The sequence below is a fragment of the Calypte anna genome, chromosome 1 (genome assembly GCF_003957555.1).
Source record: "Calypte anna isolate BGI_N300 chromosome 1, bCalAnn1_v1.p, whole genome shotgun sequence".
NCBI lineage: Eukaryota > Metazoa > Chordata > Aves > Apodiformes > Trochilidae > Calypte > Calypte anna.
In genome coordinates, this window is record NC_044244.1 from 122,200,173 (window position 1) to 122,220,465 (window position 20,293).

Sequence of the window (20,293 nt, forward strand, 5' to 3'; positions counted from 1 at the left end):
CTTATCTGAAGCTGGTTTTATTTATCTGTACATATATATAAAAGGCCATCTGCCATCATCTTACTAACTGCTGACCAAGAATAACCACTCTCAGTGGAAAGGCCAGACACTGAGACCACACTGGGGGATGCTTCACCCCATGGTTTTTGCCTCTTGGCAAATACTACCAAGAGGAGCACTTCACTCTGAAGTCTGCAGAGGCAAATCAAATAAACAAAAATTGTGAGTTCCAGCCAAAAAAATCCTTTCTGAAAAGGGTCGTACCTATTCATATGACGAGTCTCATTAAGATCAATGAGAACTGGAAAAAGCTGCAGGACAGAGCTTGCATGAGTCTCCTTGCTGAGATGTCCAGCTGTATTTTTCCTTCTGAAAAGGAAAACTAAGCCTGTACCATTGAAGCAACAACCATAGTGAGATTACTGGTCAGCAACACACTGGATACCACTTCCAACAGTGCCATGGTTAGTAACTACTCACTGACAGTACCAATTGAATTACCAGAGAGATATTTTCATATTATCTATACACACACACAGACACAGACACACAGACACACACATATATAAAAATACCACTTTGTACAAGTCCGAAGTATGTGAGGTTAAAGCTAATGGGCTGGCTTTGTTGAGCATCTGAAAAATCAAATTAACTGCAATCAAATTCATGGCACAACTCAGGGTTCATTTCATTACTATCAGAAAATTCAATCTCTGAAATCTTACAATATTAAGCTAAACCAATGACCCTTCTGTTAAAGTTCTTTCCTTTTTTTTTCATTTTAAGGTGAGAAAAAGCTAGTGGGTCAAGGGAAGGTGGGGGTGGGGATTCCCAATGGATAGGACTGAAAGCTTGGCAAACATTCAATCAATTACTCTTATATAAGGGAAGGAAAAAAACCCATCATCCTTTAAAGCACATTCTAAAATACATTTTGCAGTATAAATTCTACCTCTTGCATCTATTTCTATATCATACCTTTTCTGGCAAAGATTAAGTACATACACACATGCACATATAGAGGCATATACATATTTACATTCAAAATACAAATCCATTAGGAAGCTATTTAAAATCTACCCATTGCTGCAATAACTAATCATCTTATCTTCATGCTGTACTGTAAGTGGGAGAGTCAGAAGTTCCTTGCATTAAATGCAGGCATTAAACTCTCCTTTTTTAAACGAAACTGCCTTTTTTGGTTTATTTTACAAAAAGCACTCTTTAACCTTGCTGTAGAATACTCACTACAATCTCAGCCTCCTTTTCTACCCCTTCTCTTCAAGGTTGCTGGCTAGGTTTCTCTGCAGGAGTCAAGTGTGGTTCTAATAAGGCAGATGAGGCAGGGCTTCTCAACTGCTTTTGATAGAGGTGAGGTGGTCAGCTCTTTATTGACTTTCTGCAGTACTGCAGCTACAGACTCTACAGACAATCTTGCTTTATGAGCATGCATCAGGCAGGAAATAGGCCTGGAAATTTCCAGCTGGCAGCGTTTGATGCACTATTTGAAAAGCTGCACGGTGTGCGTATAAAGGAAATGAGGGAGAGCCTTTTCTGTTGTTGTTGTTGTTGTTGTTGTTCCTGTTGCTAACCCATCAGGCTGCAGTCGCCACACGCACCTAGGAATGCCTGCTCAGGAGCCATTTTAAAAATTAACATGTCTCAGCAAAAAGGAAGAAAAACAACAGTGGTTATTTTCTGCACGTGAGAGAGCGCTGCGTATCAAAGATCCTTCAATAAACGCCTAAAAAAAAAAAAATCACATGGGAGGTAACTAGCTGCTAAACGATTTTACTGTCCCTTTCTTATGTAAGCAGCCCCAGCAGACATACACATGCACACAGCTGCACTCATATACACACGTCCTCACAAGGGGATGTGGGAAAAAGGAAGCAATCACAAGCTGGTATCATGTCCTATTAAGGTTTTATTGATACTAGCAACTGCATAACTAATTAATGGATGCTCACAAGCTACACACATCCTTCCAAGCAAGTGGCAATAAAACTAGGTAGCCTTCTTCACTCTCATGAATACATTACTTCAGCTATTTACCTGCCTCCTTTTTTTTTTTTTTTGACTCCTGCACACTCCCCTCCCCTCGTTGTACCACACCTACACAGCAAGGTCTATTCCTCTGCTCTGCAACCAGGGAGAGGCACATTTGTGTGCCAGGTTTTTAAGGGCAGCCACTGTCCAAACTATAGGTTTGGAAAAGACTTCTCCCAAGACGTCTCTGCATACATAGACACAAAAAACCCACTTAACATCAGGCATCTCTTTCTGCTTTTTACTCCCTGCCCGAAGGGGATAATATCCTCCTGCCCCAGTGGAGCACAGCGATGGTGAGGGGATCACAGACAGCAGGAAGGCTCAGAGACTTTGGTGACAGCAGCCCTGCAAAATCTAGGAAAGATTTTCAGCCATAATGAAAGCATCACATGCATGTACTCACACCCGGGCAGTGCTGATGGAACAGTGACTATGGATGCAAACTCCAGCTCACACTCAGCTGCGGCAGCATCAGCTGCAGAACTGCTCTTGTCAAGAACAGACTGAGGAAGCCAGGTCCCACCTCCTGCTGCAGCACCTGAGTATCCTGAGCTGTATGGTATTTATCATGATGTCACTTGTTTCAGCTAATTGCAAAGCTCCTGGGGACTCTGAAAATAAAGCTATACACACATGGGGCTTTAAAATTCTTACAGCTATAGTGTTACTATCAGAGCATATGCCCTAACTGCATATAAGATTTAACTATATATTCAAATTCTGCCAACTTTGGTGAGGCATAAGGATTTGCTTAGCTTTTGTTGCATACTTAAATATCGTTTCTCAAGAAATAAGCTTTCTCACACAGGAGCTTTACGAATACTAGCCAGTTGTTTCACATTTACCTGGATAGTATGTCTTTTCCCTTGCCAAGTGCAGCACTAGGCTACTTCCACTGTTTTGCAAAACACAAATGGAAGAGCAAGTAGAAATTGGGGCAGGATGGATTTTTAGTTAGGACCCTGAAAAAACATGGACATTGATGGGCAAATCATTGTACACTCCAATGATATCTGAGTTCTCCCAAATTTCTGGTCACTAGATAAACATCATAGAAACACAGAATCATAGAACTGGCTGGGTTGGAAGGGACCTCAGAGATCATCCAGTCCAACCCTTGATCCACTACTGCTGCAGTTACCAGACCATGGCACTGAGTGCCACATCCAGTCTCTTTTTAAATATCTCCAGGGATGGAGAATCCACTACTTCCCTGGGCAGCCCATTCCAATGCCTGATCACCCTCTCCATAAAGAAATTCTTTCTAATGTCCAACCTAAACCTCCCCTGGCACAACTTAAGACCATGCCCTCTTGTCTTGCTGAGAGCTGCCTGGGAAAAGAGACCAACCCCCCCTGGCTACAACCTCCTTTCAGGGAGTTGTAGAGAGTGATGAGGTCTCCTCTGATCAGTGGACAGCTATAACTTAAAGGAAGGTGAGGAAAGGACAACATAATGCATAACACAGACCATTTCCATACTGTGTTCTGCATTTATATTTAAAATAGAGCTACAGGGAACAGGTGTCCTGTGAAATGACAGATGTTAGACTCTCACCACACGCACACTGCTTTAATTCAGATGACCTTGCTGAATTAGGAAGGTAAATACAAGTTAAATATCCACCTTCTATTCTTGAATGCCTGCCTTCAGCAGACCTGTTTTTTTGCCATTGTTTGGCTGATCTGTATTGCCTCCTGGTTCCCCCATCTGCAGTTTCCCCCAAGTGTGTCCTTACAGCAGTTTGGCTTTTTTTTCCAAATCAGATTCTGCTTGTATTGTGAATCTCATTAATTTTATTTGCTGATAGGAATTATTAACTGCTTCACTTTAACCCTCTGACTTGGCAGAAGCTGGAGAGTGGCCCGGACCTACTGCCAATTAGTGCTCTGGGTCTACTCCCAGTAGGCAATAGATGCTCAGGGCTTCTGGAAAGTCATAAGCAATGCACTGATTTCATCAAGATTACATGTAAGTTTCACTCTTTAAAACAGAACTTAAACAGTCAACTGATTAACGATTTCTTTAATTCTTTAGGTCTTTTTTTCCGCACACGCTTAAAACACTCTAAAAGAAACAGACTAGCATTGTCTTTCGGCCTTTTGCTGGTGGCAAAGCAGATAATTTCTATCATATTCTGCAGGGGTGCTGTCAAATGCTGTTCCAGGCTATGGGCCAAAACCTACCCCCAGTCCATGTGCTCAGTTCCCACTGGCATCAATAATATCTCCACCATGGACTGACAGTAGTAAATGGGCAGAGATGTGCTGGCTGCTCAAATAGCACAATCTATGTGCTGAATAATTCATTTTAAACTGTTGCACAGATGTCAAAATGTTATTGCTGATTTCTAGCCAGCAGAATGGGCGTTGCTTCTCCTGATACGAGTGTGTGACTGCCTGTAATGCCAGAGAAGATCTGGAGGATGTCTCAGCAAGACAGCAAAGCCCATACATGGTTTGCCTGCAAACATACAATTAAAAGGGTCATTATAGTCCACCTTTCATTCTCCTTATTAGGATTTTCCTGTGGATACTCTCACCCATTGCCTCCACAATATTTCAGAAAAGCAGGTTAAAGCATGGGGGTGAGTGTATGGTCTGAAACAATCGCTTCAACCCTTTGGATTTTCTGTAAAGTCCCATAGAAAACCTCTAAGAAGAAACAAGGGTCACAGCCAACACTGAATAACCAAATAAACCCAAAAACCAAACAAAAAACCCCACCCTCCCCCTCTGTAAATGGGAGTAAGGAGATCTGTCTTACAGAGTTCGTCAGCCTGGCCATGGTGAGAGCTCCATGGCAGAAGTCAAAGATCTCCCTCTCCTCCAAACAAAAGAAAGAGAAAAGGAGTTTTCCTGTGTTCACTCTTCTTCTAAACCTGGAGCAGCCAGTCTTTACACTTGGTCAGAACCTGAGTTAACCAGAACCTGGGTTAACCAGACAGCCAGGTGGATTCCAGCTGCTGCTGACCATCAGCCACCTCGAGGAGCAAAGTGGAACTCCCAGGTGCACACAGCCTTAGGTGGCATCACCAAGGATGGTGGCCAAGAGTGACAGGAGAGGTAAAAGAAAACCAGGAAAGATCCAAAAAAAGCATCAGGGTTTTAATTAAGACCAGAGACTGGGAATCTCTGACACAAACCAAAAGAGTGAATGCACCTCCATGCTTCCTGAGGAACCTCTCTTCTAGGGATGTGTGAGCTAAAAAGTACTATTTTCCATGCTTGTAGATGGACTTTTTAATTTCAGCTGGTCTGTGTGGAAACAGACCTAGGCTTAATGAGGTCTAATTTGTTTTAAATCCATAGCTTTCTTTTTAATAATTAACAGTCCCCATCGCTCAGCAAAGCCATTCCTTACCCTTGACTACTTGCTATTAGGAATGAATTTACTGTGAAATACTGCTAAAAGGTGGAAAGCAAGTGACATAATTCAAGTTTTAATTAAAAATACATATATAGATCACACAAAGCAAGAGCTGTAGAAGGAATCATAACTGAATAAGCAAAGAACTCAATGCCTACTCTCCTCAGTTACCTATTCTATTCTTTTTACGCTATTTGAATTCTTGTAATTGGTTTCTTACTGGATGCCCTGTGCCCAGAACGTGTGCCAGGTTTTCCTTATGTGATTCCAGGAACTGGGGAACACGATGGCATCACTATCTTGAGCAGTACATACACTCACAGGAGTGAAGGTCCAGGAGCTACAATTAACACATTAAGAAATAATAACTGCCAAGGGAGCAAGGGAAGATAAACAGCATGGAGCTGATGTAGCAAGAATTCTGCTTGTGAAAGGGCTGTCTCTTGGGTAACAAGAGAGGGAGAGAAATCGAAGGGCCGTGCAGGGCTGCCCATTTAGCAAAGAAATCCCTCAAACCGGTTGAACAACTGTTTATACATTAATTTCTTGAAATTCAATTTCCCTAAAAGTATTGCTGGCTTTAAACTGGATTTCAAAAGAATCTGAAGGCTCGTGTTTACAGAGAAATAGTAACTGTATCCCATTTGAAAGTTTAAACTTGATATGGTTTTTGCTATTTAAATAATTGTCCTGAAGTACTGTGGGTTTGTTGTTTTCTTCTTCTATGTTTAATAGATGCCATAGACACATAGTTTTATAAATGTAAAATATATTAAATAAACAAACAAGGCCTTTCTTTTCCTGCTGATACCTATTTTAATGCTTGCCTCTTTTAGCTTTCCTCTTTTTAAATGAGATTAAAAGAATGAGATAATTTTCAAAATTTTCCCAAGGATTTTTAATGAAAAAAGTTCTTTAGATTCCAGAATTATTTATTGAAAGCTTCCAGTCTGAAACTGTTTTGTTTGAGCGGTCCTGAAGAAGCTGCATGACAAAAGCCTGCAAGAGCATGCCCACCAACAGGATATGTATCTTCACCACTGTAACCAACATAAAGCACAGACCACAATGGTACTTTTTGATACCAGTCTTGACTTTTGCTATTGCTATAAGCTGGGCCAGCTTTGTTGGCCTTAATACTTCATTTTTCCACTGAGATTAGAAGTGGAAAGGAAATGATGGCACAGGTGAGGCTTATGAAATGCTTTGTCTCGCCTTTCTCCCACCTTGGGGCTGCACAGCCATAGAAAACCCAACAAAAATATTGCAAAAGGGAGGCAGAAGAGTCCCAGACACGAGGGTAGGATTAGCAGCTGGACTCAAACCTACTTTTCAGGTAGAGAAGGGTAAGTCCTTCTCAAACTGGGGTGATGCCTGTAACCCATTTGGGTCCTACTTGGGGACCTGGCCCAGGAGTCCCGTGACAGCGTGATCCCCCATGCTGCCCCCAAGCATGGATCATCTGTCTACTGAGATATTTCAGCAAATCACATGGCACTTTGTAAAAACATAATTGTTTTTATTTTCCAATTTTCCATGTTTTGTGTAGAGTGCTGCTGTGTTCAAGTGAAGTGAATAAAAGCATAAACAGTAAGCACCATCTGGAGAACATTCTTCCAGCATGCTGAGAAATAGCAGCTGCCTGTGTGCTACCTGCTATAAATAAATGCCATTTTAAAAAGTCAAAAAAATTGTTTGTTCTTATTTGATGGAACTGCAGCCAGATAAAATTTTACTGAACCATATCTTCGGGTACCTGCCATCCTCACACACACTGTAGATGTTTGCTTCTCAGTCCTTTATGTTAGTATCAGTATGGATAACAGAATAACAACCCTACATGATATCCTAATAACAGCATTTGAGGTTGCAACTTAAGACTAACACATGAACAAAACACTGAAAATCCAAATGTTTTCTCAACTGTACCAGGTTCACAATATGGGGATATCCCTCAGCCTGCTAGCATGAGAATGAGGAAAATTAAAATTATTCTTGCTCTGAAGTGACAGCGTACCAGTTTGGAAGGAAAAAAAAAAAAAAAACCCAAAAAGAAAGTCGATAATTTCTTTTCACTGCAGCACAAAGCCACTCTGATCTCCCTCTTCACTGACAAAATACAGACCAAGCTGGCTGTGGGGTTGCAATGAGGCTCTGTGAAGGGTCGGCGTTTGCTGTGTTTGTTTAATCACTGCAATTAGAGCTATGCAAATAATGGAATTGTTTGCTATGGTGGCCAGGCTGGGGGAAAAAAAAAAAGAAAAAAGAAAAAAGAAATGTTTGGGTTAATCAATTTAAGAGCTATAAGAGCTACTTTTTCTTTTTTGGTAATAATAAAAAACCCAAACAAAACTGTTTTGTTTGTTCCACTCAGAGGGCAGCAAAACCTTGAAAGAATACATTCAGTTTGAAATGAAAAATTACGTTTTCACAGTGGAACAAAGCATGTGAGCATTTAACATTTGTGCTTTTTTTTTTTTTTTTTTTTTTTTTTTTTTTTTTTTTATAGCCAAACATTTCCAGCACTCAGAAAAAGGATGTTAAGGAGAACTTACTGCTTCTTGGGGGGGGGAGGAAGGGCAGGTTTGAGCACTGCAGCTTTCTCCCTTGGTCAAGCATTCCCCTCCCCACTGTGATGCTCTGCTTCTGGCAGCCCCCCAGCTCGGGGAGCCCAGGGGGGGAATCTTCCTGCTCTTCTCCAGGGCGTGGGGCTGGCAAGCTGCCTGCCAAAACGTGCCAAGGAGTTAGGGCTACAGGAATGACACCATTGCCTTTTCTTGCTTACTGGCAGCCCAGCTACACATCTAAGCAACCTCACTGATACTGGCTCAAAACCTCACCATGCCACTTGGAACCTGCAGCTAATGAGGCTGGCGTTCAGCCCCTGGTTTGGGGAGGAGATGGTTTTCTGACTTCAGGAAAGCTAATGAAAAAGTTAAAAAGCTGCCAAGAATGAAAGGACTAAATCCACAGCCATTCTGTTGTTGCAGAAGGAAAGGGTTGGCAAAGTCTCAGGGGAAAACGTGACCCCAGTACCCTGGGCATGGCAAGATGTGGGCTGCTGTCTCCATGGCAGCGCTCCCTCTGTCCCTGCAAAAGAGGGTTCCACTGTCTGCACTGAAATATTTTCCTTTCTCCATGCTTCAGGGAAACACTTCAGATGGGTTTCAGGTAGGAGGGAGGTGCCTATACACCTCAAGTGGAAGGCTTAAGCTACTCAAAGACCAGGGGAACTGAGTACCTCCCCAACCCCCAAGCATCCAGGTTTGGATAAAGTGACCACCTTGAACCTTCCGCTGCCATAACAATTTTCAATTATCTATTAAAATAGTGACCTAAAGTCAGAATGGCCCCTGGCATGACACAGTGTGACTTCCCAGGTCGGGTTGTGCTTCATGGTACAGCATGGGGCTGAGGCATCCAGCTCAGGCAGGAGGCAGCCCAAATCCTCACTGATGAACCATCACCCACCAGCAGGAAGAGGGATGTGAAGAAATTTTAGGGGGGGGGTTATTTATTTATTTATTTATTTTTAAAATATTGAATAACCGTGCATCATGATGCAGTGGGAGTGAATGCCTTGTGGAACAGCATCCACAGACAGGCTCTGGGTCCCTGACAGGAGAAAGCAGCTGTGATTCCCAAGGCACGGGTGCATCGCCAGCCTAGCTCCCTATCATTATTTCAGGGCAAGAGTGGAAATGATGGACATAAATCAGGCTCAGTCCATCCCTTGAGCTATGCTGCATTCTCCAAAACTCAAAGTTGTTGTGCACTGAGTGGCTCCTCTAAAGCCTTGCTTTCAGCTGGCCATTGTTCCCACTGGAAGCAAAAGCATCATTCCTGTCTTATTTTATTTTCTGTTCTCAAAAGGACTCAGTGTGCCAGGAACCGCATGAATAGGGATGAGGGTACAGTCCCTTCCCTGATGAAATCATCATCTCAAACCCAGCAAGGGCAGGAAATGATAACGTGGTTATGGTTCCCATTAGCCATATTTTCCTAATATAAATATTTTAGCTACTTTTATTTACGGAGTCAGCTCACACTAGTTAAATGAGTTACTTTGCAAAGGGAAGCTGTCTGAAAATTGACATTGGACTACTGATTTTGTTAGAATGATGATTTTTGTACATGAATAAGATTTTCCTGGGCTATGTGTGCAGGGAAGGCAGGTGGTTGGAGCATGTCTGTCTGTTCGTCTGTCTGTGCACATACACATGAGTGCGTGCCAGTGTGTGTATGTGGGGGAAGGTTCTTTGTTTTGTTTTTGCCTTTGGTCAAATTCAAACAATGTGCAGTAACAAGAAGTAAATGTCATTTTCCTCCCATCCATCTTAATTTTGCATCCATTTTAAAGCTTACCTTTGACCTTTTAAAATGTTAATACACTTAAGCAGATACAAAAAACACAAAGCTCCTGGAAAAATTATTCATGGTCATATCAGAATACTAGTCTAAAAATGTAACATCAGTAGTTTTCCTCTTTAATTTTAAAAAACTTTTGTCTGATGCAGCAGCAGTTACTATGCTATGATTAGCTATTATTTCCTTTTCAAACAAATATCCATGTTAAATGCTATAGCAAAACCCTATCAGCACAACCAGCACAACCTGCTATGAATTTCATTCACTGGGTAACTGCCTAGAACCACATAAAAGGTCCTGAAAAGAACCTTGAGAAGTCGCCTAACCCATCCCTTTGCCCCAGGCAGGACCAGCTATATGTAAACCATTCCTGACAGGAAACCTTATTTAGTCTTCCTTGAAGTAATAGCCTTAAATAAAACTGGAAAAAAAATAAAATAAACAAACAAAAAACCCCCCACAAATCAAAGTACATACTATAAATACAAAAATAATTAATTTTTGTGTTCTGTGTATACAAATGAAAATACAAAGAGACAACCCTGACCTAACTGATAACTCTCCCTCCTCTGGCCACTTCATACCCTTTAACCAAAGAGCTGAAAACAGGAAACTCTAATAAAAACACCTCCTTCCTTTTTAAAAATAAAAGCTTGCACACTTGAGGACCTCAGCAGTGGAACCTCTTCTCATGAAAAGCGATTTCAGAAGCACCAGGTCCCAACTACTTGGGCCTTAATGCTTCAAAGCAAAGAGCTCTTCAGTTCCACTGGAGAGCAAACAGGAAGCAAGTGTTGACCAACCTCTCCAGGAACCAAAGCAAATCTAAGATGTCTGCAGCCTGTTTGTGATCAATGACATCCACCTCTTCTTTCGACTTCACTGGTTATTCCAGGTGAGAGGCTGTACTGGGTTCCAGTGGGATGGGGACAGCACAGCTCTGCAGTTACACACTGAACGTGGGGAACCCTGGCACACAGTCATATGCTGCTTTCACTTTTTTCTCTTTATCATCTGATGGTATCCAGGGCTAGCACCATCAATCTAATACCCCCTTTTTTGAAGACAGAAAGCATTGGTCACAGCCTGAATGTAGCTGTGAGGCTTTCATGGATAAACACATAGGGGGAGGACATATGGCTGCTACCTGAACATCATACCCAAGGACCTAAAGAGAAAACCCAAACAAAAGGCAGATGCATTCCCTCAGTGAGTGGGGAAATAGAACTCCTTGCAATTCTTTCTTCTACCTACTGACATTACTTTGGTTCCAGCACAACTGGAGCTTCGCCAAGCAGTCCTCCACACACTGAGCAGCCCCTTAGGTAAAAAAGGGGGGAAAATGTGAGATACCATGTTCAGCAATGCCAGCCCTGAGAGACAATAACATCCTTGCATGTATTCTGCATGCATAATGTGAAAAAGCTGCCATGAAGAACCCAGCTTTTTCCATCATGGGAGCCTTATGAATCCACCCTAGGCATACACAGGTCCTGTACCAAACCAGCATAAGGCACCTCCATCCAGCCCCAGAGACCAGAGGTGAGGTAACAGCACCTTGTGGCTACAACAGCAAGGCTCTCTTCCGCTTTTCTTCTTCTGGGATACGCTTGTGCAAGTATATGAGCACATACCTGTGCATGTATACATTAATACCTACACACTACACGGTCTATCCAGCAGAGAGTATCCTGTGCCAAAGGAACCCTTTGCTGTCCCACCAGGAGACCCTCCATGGCTGAAGACCCATTCTTCCACTGATCTTCAGGGTGAGGCCCTCTCATCTGACTGGTTTCCCATGAGATTCATGGAAAACTCAACCCCAAGGACAGGCACCTTACATAGTGGGTCCAAAAGGCTTGTTATCTGCAGTAACCATCTCTGAAGGTGCCAAAGACATCTGCTCTAGAGAGTAATACAGACAAAATTCTTCCAAACAAAGAACAAACCTTCTCATTTTTTTCCCTGGGAAGTATACAAGAATTTTTGGAGAAAAAAGAAGTACAATAACACACATCTGTACAGACTTTTCTACTTTCTTCTGGCACCCTCTCAGCATCCCACAGCCTAGAGAGCAAGGCTCAGCCACATCAGTAGTTCTCTTCCCCCATTTTTGGTGGAACAGACCCCTTGGCCAAGAGTTGCCTCTTGATCTCCAGCCCCATCACCAAAGCTGGAGCTGAGAGCATCTATTATTCAGACAGTGATGCCCTTCCTGTTAGCTTTGCAGAGGCCTTGTGTGGATCAAGCTCTATGGCAAGTGATCCACCACCAACATCCACAAAGATGTATATCACACATACACACAAAAATACTTTACATTATACTTATTTTTCCACATAGTTCATTCTTGTTGCCCTTCATTGTCTAGTTCAATACTCTTCAAGATATTTTCTTTAACCAAAGGACCATCTGATTATTTTTTAAACCAAGGATCATTTGGTGCAGTATTGTCACATAAGCTGTCAAAACCAACCAAATTTAAAAATAAAAATAAACACACCAAATATACATTTCTCGCTTTGCCACTCCTGACCCCATAGTTTGGGGTTTTTTGCTTACATGAAATAGAATGCCTATGTGCTGTTGTTACATTGCTTGTGACTGGTTTATTCACCATCTTCTGATGTTCATGGACTATAAGTTGAGTAACACTCCTCTAGATAATTAGCTGATTCACTAAGCACAGATGAATAACTGATGAGCTACAAAAAGTCACTATTATCTGAGGCAGTCACCAAGCAACTTGGTCTTTCAACCAAGGAAAGTTTTCTTCTCTGAAAGGTGACAAGTAGCTCTGTAATGACTTCTATTATCTTTTCAATAAACTCATGGAAAATAGGACATTGCAGCTAAAAAAACACAGAAAGAGAAATTACCTGCTACTGTCATTAAGGATTCAGAGGCTGAAAAAGAACAGTTGGTGCAATGCAGCTGGAGAGGCTTTTTTGAGTAAAGTGATTATTCTCTGGCCATTAACAAATTATCTTTTGCTGGAATGCAAGACCTACATCCCCCCAGATAACCTGGCTTTGCTGTGAGGAGCATGCTGTCTGCCAGGCAGGCAAGAGCCACTGTCCTCTTGTCTCTCCTGGTAGCCACCACACTTCTCCTACCTCTTTGCTTCCATGCCACAATAAAAAGACAAACAGTAATTAAAAGGTAGAAGCATACACAGACATTAGAGGAGAGGTTGCTTTTTACAGCTAGCCTGACAAAATAAACTTGGAGCTGCAGCTGAGGATGCCCGAGGGGGTTCTGGTCTCATGGAGACTCAGTGAGGTGTCACAGCAGAGTTCCTTCACCTCTCTTGCCTACCAGAGCTCAGCCTCAGTCACTGGCTACAAGGTAACAAGGTAATAAGACATTCACAGATGTGGGTGGTCAGTCCTGGGACTTGTTCTTACATCTTTGTGCCCTACCATGAGGGAGAAGAGGGAACAAACTCAAACCCAGTGTGCTCTTTAAGCCAACAGCCCCCACCTGCCTTCTGCTATAGTGACTGCTCTCTAATCACCTTAAGGGTAGTGCAAGCAATACAGGGACCTGGAATCCCCCAGGCTGAAGGACATTTTTTTCTGAGGAGGGTATAAGGGGACAGGAGACCCGTTTCAGGCTCTTTGGGTAATTCCTGAGAACATTTAGCCCCACATCTGATTCCATGAAGTAGAATTTCTAAACTACTACATACCCTAGCAAAACCAAAAGGGTAGTGGAAACTTGTCCAGTTCAGAGGGGCTCTATCACTTGCACTTGAATTGTGGAGAGGTGGCTGCTGCAGGGATCCCCCAGGACAACTGATCACTCCCAGGACTGGCAAAGTCCTACAGATGCCATGTTGTAAACTCACCACCCCACGCTACAAGTTAAACAATAGCGTGGATAAATCTGTTTGGGGGAAAAAAAGGAAAAACCAGGTCTAACAAGCAACATTAAATCACTCAGCAGAGCAGATCCTGCATGGAGTGGCCTATTTATGGAGCTGCTCGGTGCCATGGGAAGGATGGGCAATATTGCAAACCCAGGAATGGAAATTCCTGAGGAGAAACAAGACAGGTTTACAGTGATCATCTGCAGCCCAGGACCTCCCATACAGCCACCGCTTTTTGAAATCCTGAGTCTGATGGGACAAATTAGGCCTAGGGCTTTGAACAAAAAATGAGGAAAACTTTTTCCTCGTGAAGACAGTCTATGAGACCCAAACAATGCTGAGAAGTGTTTTACTGTATTGCTATTCTGTAGATGCCATTTCTGGAGGCGTGACCCAGTGCAGCCTGATTTCAAAGCAAAGCCATTCGTGGCTAGCACCACATATCGCCAGCAGACTCCTTCCACTCAAAAATAAATAAATAATAAATAAATATAGCAAGTACCCCCATAAATCATTCATCCACCCCAGTCTCATAACAAGAATATTTGTCAGCTCCCATTTTGCTTTCCCTTCTCTGGCTGCCTGCTCTACAAAGCCACCATTTCAGCTGCCTACGCATACAGACCAGTGGGCACACTGCATCGCAACAGCTCCTGCATCTCCATCCTTCTTCCTGTGGAGAGGGTGGCCACCCCTCTCCTTCAGATCCTTGCTTGCACCACTAGAGATTTTTAAATGGGATTTTTTAAAAAAATAAAAAAAAAAAACAATAATGAAAAAAAAAATATTTATCAATAGCTCTGGGGCACCCATCAGATGTACTCAGCTCCTGTAACAATCACGTGATTTATGTAGAAGTAATTGGGGTTAAACTATCTGCCACATCAAACTCTTCACATTTGGCCCCATCCTTAGGACCTAGAAACATATGAAATAAATAAAGCCATGTGTCATTTAACAGGGTCTGGGCTTAATTAGGATCATTCTGGATTTTATTGGAGAAATCTTGTACTGCCAGCATTATGTGGCTAGCCCATCACTTGCAAGGTTATCTGGTGTTTTTTTCTTTTTCCTTTACTACCTACATCAAAATAGTTCTATTTCCACACAGCTTTTCTAGCTTTTCTACTCCTCTTTTTTTTTTTTTTTTTTTTTTTTTTTTTTTTTTTTTTTTTTTTTTTTTTTTCTTAATCCTCCAACCAGCCGGATGACAACAGCTCCTTATCTTTGGCTGTCTTCCATGCTAAAATAAGAATGCCGTTGTTCCGCCGAGGGAGCTGCACCCTTCCACCTCCGTTCCCTCCTGACGTGCACACAGCTGGCTGCGCAGGAACGCCCGAGGTGCCATTTTCTATCCATTTTCCTGTGATGTTGTTGCAATTTACCCTCTAGCTACGATTTGTATTTCTAAATCACACCAGGCTGCTCTCGTGCCAGGGATTTTACAAACCTCAAGTGACAGACAGTCTCTGTCCTGAAGAGCTGGTGATACTCAGCCCATCTCCCCTGCCACCACTTCCCTGCTTTGGCACAGGCCAGCACACACGAGGGCGAGCAGGCAGCCAAACACCACTCAAGAAATGCCAGGAGATTTGATTAGCAGCAGAGGATGACCAGATTAGAAGAGGGATAGGATTAGAGATTGATAAATCTTTGATAAATCGTTGTGAGGCTGCTTCATCTGTATTATTGGCTCCAGCATTAGCATTTGCATGTCAAACTGTAGCCCCTCGATGCAGCTGGGTATAACCTATCATGGGCTGCTGTGTGCAAGTCAGCAGGGGAAGGGAAAGGGTTTGAGTTGGCATCTGAACTGCCAGCCTGGTACAGACAAGCACACTTGGCGGGTCACAGGCAAAGATGAGGAGTGGGGAGGCAGGGAAACATTAAATGGATTGCCCAGAGCTACACCGGCAATTCGTGGCCGAGGCAGAAACAGGAGCCAGATTTAAAAAATAAAAAAATAAAAAAATAAAAAAATAAAAAACCACGAGTTCCTTGCACAGGAGATGAGCCAGCCGCCTTTGTTACATGCGAATGCATTTTTTCCCTGTAATTCACACCGCTGCAGGCTCTGCACAGCAAACGCCAGCTTCCTGAAGTTGTAGTGTGTTCAGTGCAACCCGCTCATTGCACACATCATGCCTGACACATGACTGGCTCCATCCTCCAGCCCGTGCTTGCAATGCGATCCATGAGCGTCGCCAAAGCTTATCACTTGGATTTTTTGTAAGAAGTGATCAGGACCCTGCAAAACCCATCACTGGGGTGATTCCTGGTCTGACCCAGATAGCTCTGGAGAATAGAGCACCTCCAGAATTTAATGTACACACGGAAACTAGGCATCACTCTTCAGTTAATTCGAGCAGTTATCCCCTCTTCAAATTTGGCTTCAATCATCTCTCAAGGTGAAAGAGATTTTAGTGTCCCCATGAGAGTCCCACTGGAGATTCTCACAGAAAAGCTACCAAATCCATCAGAGATACCAAGGACAAAATAGTGAGGGTGCATTAATTGAAGAGGCTGTTCTAGCAAAGCTGAGGAGGAAAACAAGCAGGCTATCGGCAGCTTCCTGGACTAGTTACTGTAGTTACATCTGATTAACCAGGGCCACTGGCAGAGTTATAAAAAAGAAGCAAAAGCTTTTCAAAATTTATGTCTAACAAATACAAAAAAAACCAAGCCAAACAAACAAACAAACAAACAAAAAACAACAAAAAAAAGGAAGCATGCCAATTTTTTACCCTGTACTACTGTCATCTCAGTAGCGTATTTGTGAGGAAATCTTTACTTTAAATGTTAAACCAATTTGCCAGCACTAAATGAAATGAAAGGTTACTTAGAAAAAATATTTCCTCATCAAGTTTAAACGGAAAATACCTGAAGAATTCATGGGCAACCAGATACTCTTTCCTCTTTAACAATACAACCCCATTAGACAATAACTGTATTTTGAATCCTGCATTTTAAGCATTGTTTCTAAAAAATACTTCTGATTGAGAATGGCATGTGAGAAAACTGACAACAACAACAGCGACTAAATCAAAACCAAACCAATCTCCTCCAAATGAGGGGGGAGTGGGAGGGGGGGGGTAATAGAGAGAAGGAGAACAACTGCCCCGCCGCTCCCTCCGATGGTGCCGGCACCCTGCAGCATCCCTCCCCCCCGAGGGATGCAGAACTTCTTCGCCACGCCGCTTGGTCAAAGCTCGCGGCGCGGGTGACCCACGCCCCGCGACAGCCCCCTCCAGAAAAAGCCGTGAAGGGGAATGCAGGTGACAGCTCGTCCTCCCGGCAGCCCTCGCCGAGAAGGCGGGTGACAGCGGGAAGAATTTCTGCCCCAACTTCAGAAGGCTAAAACCACCTCCTCCTGGCTTGCGACCAGCTCCTAAAGAAACCCCAATTCATCCCATTACCGCCCATCTTGAAACCCATCCTACATTTATTTATTTATTTATTTGTTTGTTTTTATTACCCGTGGATCCGGGCGCTTTAAGTCGCTGTGACCCGCCGTGTTTTATTTCCCGTGGGGCAGTACCCACAAACCGGGAGGGGTGGAGGGGCGATGCCCGGACGCGGCACGCACCCACGGGCGTGATTTTGGAGAAGTTCCGCAGGCAGGGGGAGGAGGGAGAAAGGTGGGGGAGGTGGTGGCTCGCTCTGCCCGTACGGTGACGGTCTCGCCCCGTCCGTCTCTCTGCCTGGGTCCTCCGCGCCTCCCACCCCCCAAACCCACCGCCGCAGCCCCCCAGTGCCGGGACAACCCGCACAAAGCCGCCACCGGGGTCTCGCTGCGCCCGTTCGGCGCCACAAGAAACAATAGTCACGGGCCGGAGAAGGGACCGCGGAACCGCTGCCGTCCTCCCCACGGTACCGTAGAGCTCGGCCGCGGCTGGGACGCAATGGGGAATGGAGGCGGGGGGGCTGATTCCCGCAAAACGCCGCCGCCCCGGCCAACCTGTCACCGCTCCGCCCGCCCCGCGGTTGTCGGCGCGCAGTCGCCCCGCGGTACCTACCTCCGGTGGAGGGTGAGGCAAGCCCCTAGCTGGGCTCCATGGGGGCCGCAGCCGTCGCTTGCTTCTGTCAACCCCGGCCACAGCCGCCGCCGCTGCCGCCGGGGACGCGCCGCCCTGCCCGGTACCGCGTCCCGCTCCCCCCGCGCCGGGCGGGGCGGGGAGGGGCGAGAAACGAGGGGCGGGACTGGCCCACCCCGGGTCTTGCCCACCACGGCTCGCTCCACCCACCCACAGGCGCTTGTCTGTCCCACCCCCACCCCACCCCCGAGCCCCCAACTCTTGGGGGCTTTTGTGGGGGAGCGTGGGGCGTGGGAAGGGCATGCACCGGCAAGGGATACGTGGGGTAGGAACCGTACCACCCAGGAAGATGTTGCAGCAGGCAGCGTCATCCTCGTTAATAAATCTCATGGAGTCCAGAGCGGGGCCACGAAGATGATCAGGGGGCTGGAGCACCTCTGCTACGTAGACAGGATGAGAGGGTTAGAGATGCTCAGCCTGGAGACGAGAAGGCTCCCCTTATCCTACCTGAAGGGGATACGAGCAAGCAGGGGAGGGACTTTTTACAAGAGCATGCAGTGAAAGGATGAGAGGGAATGGATTTAAGATGAAAGAGGATAGATTTAGATTAGATATTAGGAAGAAATTCTTCACTGTGAGGGTTGAGACACCTGAACAGTTTGTCCAGGGAAGTTGTGGATGCCCCTACCCTGCAAGTCTTGAAGGCCAGGTTGGATGGGGCTTTTAGCAACCTGGTCTAGCGGGATAATGGGAGGTGTTCCTGCTCATGCGGGGGGTTGGAGCTAGATGATCTTTAAGACCCCTTCCAACTCAAACCATTCTGTGATTCTATGATCTGCTTTGCCCTCATTTTTCCATAAGACTCTGAGTATCCCAAGCCTCTTGATGACAGACTTTAAAATGGTTTTGTCAAGGGCAAGAGAGTTTTTCATTGAGGTTTCAAATCGCTGCGAGTGTCGCCAGCAGCTTATTGGAAGGTGCGGTGCATTAAACTAAATCCGTGGCTAGTATTACATAATATGTCCTCAAATGTACATAAAAGATGATTGTAATTCCGTCTGGCTTTCTGTTGATACTAGCAAACCGCTCGAGATTTCCTCTTGCGGTTTAATGGGCGTTTCAAAACCTTTGGCTGGTGCTGGATCAAACAGATTATGATTTAAGAAAGGGTAAAGCACACACACTCATGACATTGTGGGAATTAGTGAAAGAAGAAAAAAAAACTTAGTAGGTCATCTGCCTAATCCATCTTCTGAAAGAGAGTAGGAATGTCCTCCATAGGATAATTTATGGGCATTTGTCTAGTTTTCTTTCAAATGCTCCAAATATGTGGCTTCCTCACTGCCCATAGGAATTTAGGTCAAGCTGCCTGAGAGTGAATTTTGGAGCATCACAGGATTTAACATCCACTACTCTTATTCCAAGTTTTGTTTTGTTTTTCCCCAAACAGCACAACTGTGCACTTCCTGTCAGTCATTTCTTTCTTGCCTATCAGCAAAAAAAGTTCAATGTGGAAATATTTTGGACATTGCTTTCCTCCAGGCTGAAAGTCCAGGGACAAACACAGATGGGAAAATGTCAGCTTCCTTGGTGTGATCAAAATAGTGAGCCAAATGTTAGGACTTGTTAGGAAAGCAATGGAGAAGGAAACAAATTTTACACTTGTCTGCAAATCTGTGATGCAGCTGCATCCTGAATACTGCTGGAGCTCTGGTCACACCATGACACTCAGTGCCATAGTCTAGCAACCGCAACGGTGCTTCAAGGGTTGGACTCGATGATCTCTGAGGTCCCTTCCAACCCAGCCAATTCTATGATTCTATGATTCTATGATTTTGAGACACCATGATTTAGAGTCACCATCCCTGGAGGTATTTAAAAAGTGTGAAGATGTGGTGCTGAGGGACATTGTTTAGTCGTGGGCATGGCAGTGCTGTGTTAATGGTTGGACTTGATGATCTTAGAGGTATTTTTCAAACATAATGATTCTATGATTCCTTCTCAAAAAGGCCACTGTAGAGCTGGAAAAGGTTTGGAGGAGGCTGGCAGTGATATTCCATGATTTGACAAGATTTTGCAGTAAGGTACATATGGCTTGGCAAGAGGTACCTGAGGGAAGATGTGACAGAGGTTCCTTAACTCATGAGCAGCATGGTGAGAGTGAGCAGGAACTGCCAGCTGTGACTTCTAGCACAAGAGAAGGAGGCAACTAAATGAAAGTAGCAGGTGACTGCTTCTCCTGACCGTAAGCAAATGATTCTTCGTGCAAACCCAACTGTGGACCCCCTTGCTATCTATCTCACAGTGGGCATTTGATGTCATTTATGTCATTTTGTGGGGGAGAATGGATGAACCTACAGAAGAGAAATCCATGGAGGGCAGCCAAATCACAGCTGAGGCAGATAAGCATCTCCACCACAAATAGTTCACTGTTAGGCTTGCTCTTATGCTTACAGTCTTTTCTTTGTGTCCTTTGACAGCCACCATTTGCCTGCCAGCAGTGAAAACACCTCCAAGATTTAATTTCTCATATGGGTTAATTTTGTGCTTTCCTAATGCCTGCATTGTATAGAATCTTGTGCTAAACAGGATGAGTGGC

At 44.3% G+C, this 20,293-nt stretch overlaps 1 protein-coding gene across 1 annotated transcript in view; it reads right to left on the bottom strand.

The window, feature by feature from the left end:
• The window catches only part of RAI2 (retinoic acid induced 2), a 45,308-nt gene extending 27,519 nt beyond the window's left edge, over positions 1-17,789 (bottom strand). The window contains exon 1 of the mRNA XM_030469418.1: positions 17,677-17,789. The gene's annotated coding sequence lies outside the window, so the exon portion shown is untranslated. The remainder of the gene's footprint in view (positions 1-17,676) is intronic.
• Between the last annotated feature and the right edge of the window lie 2,504 nt (positions 17,790-20,293).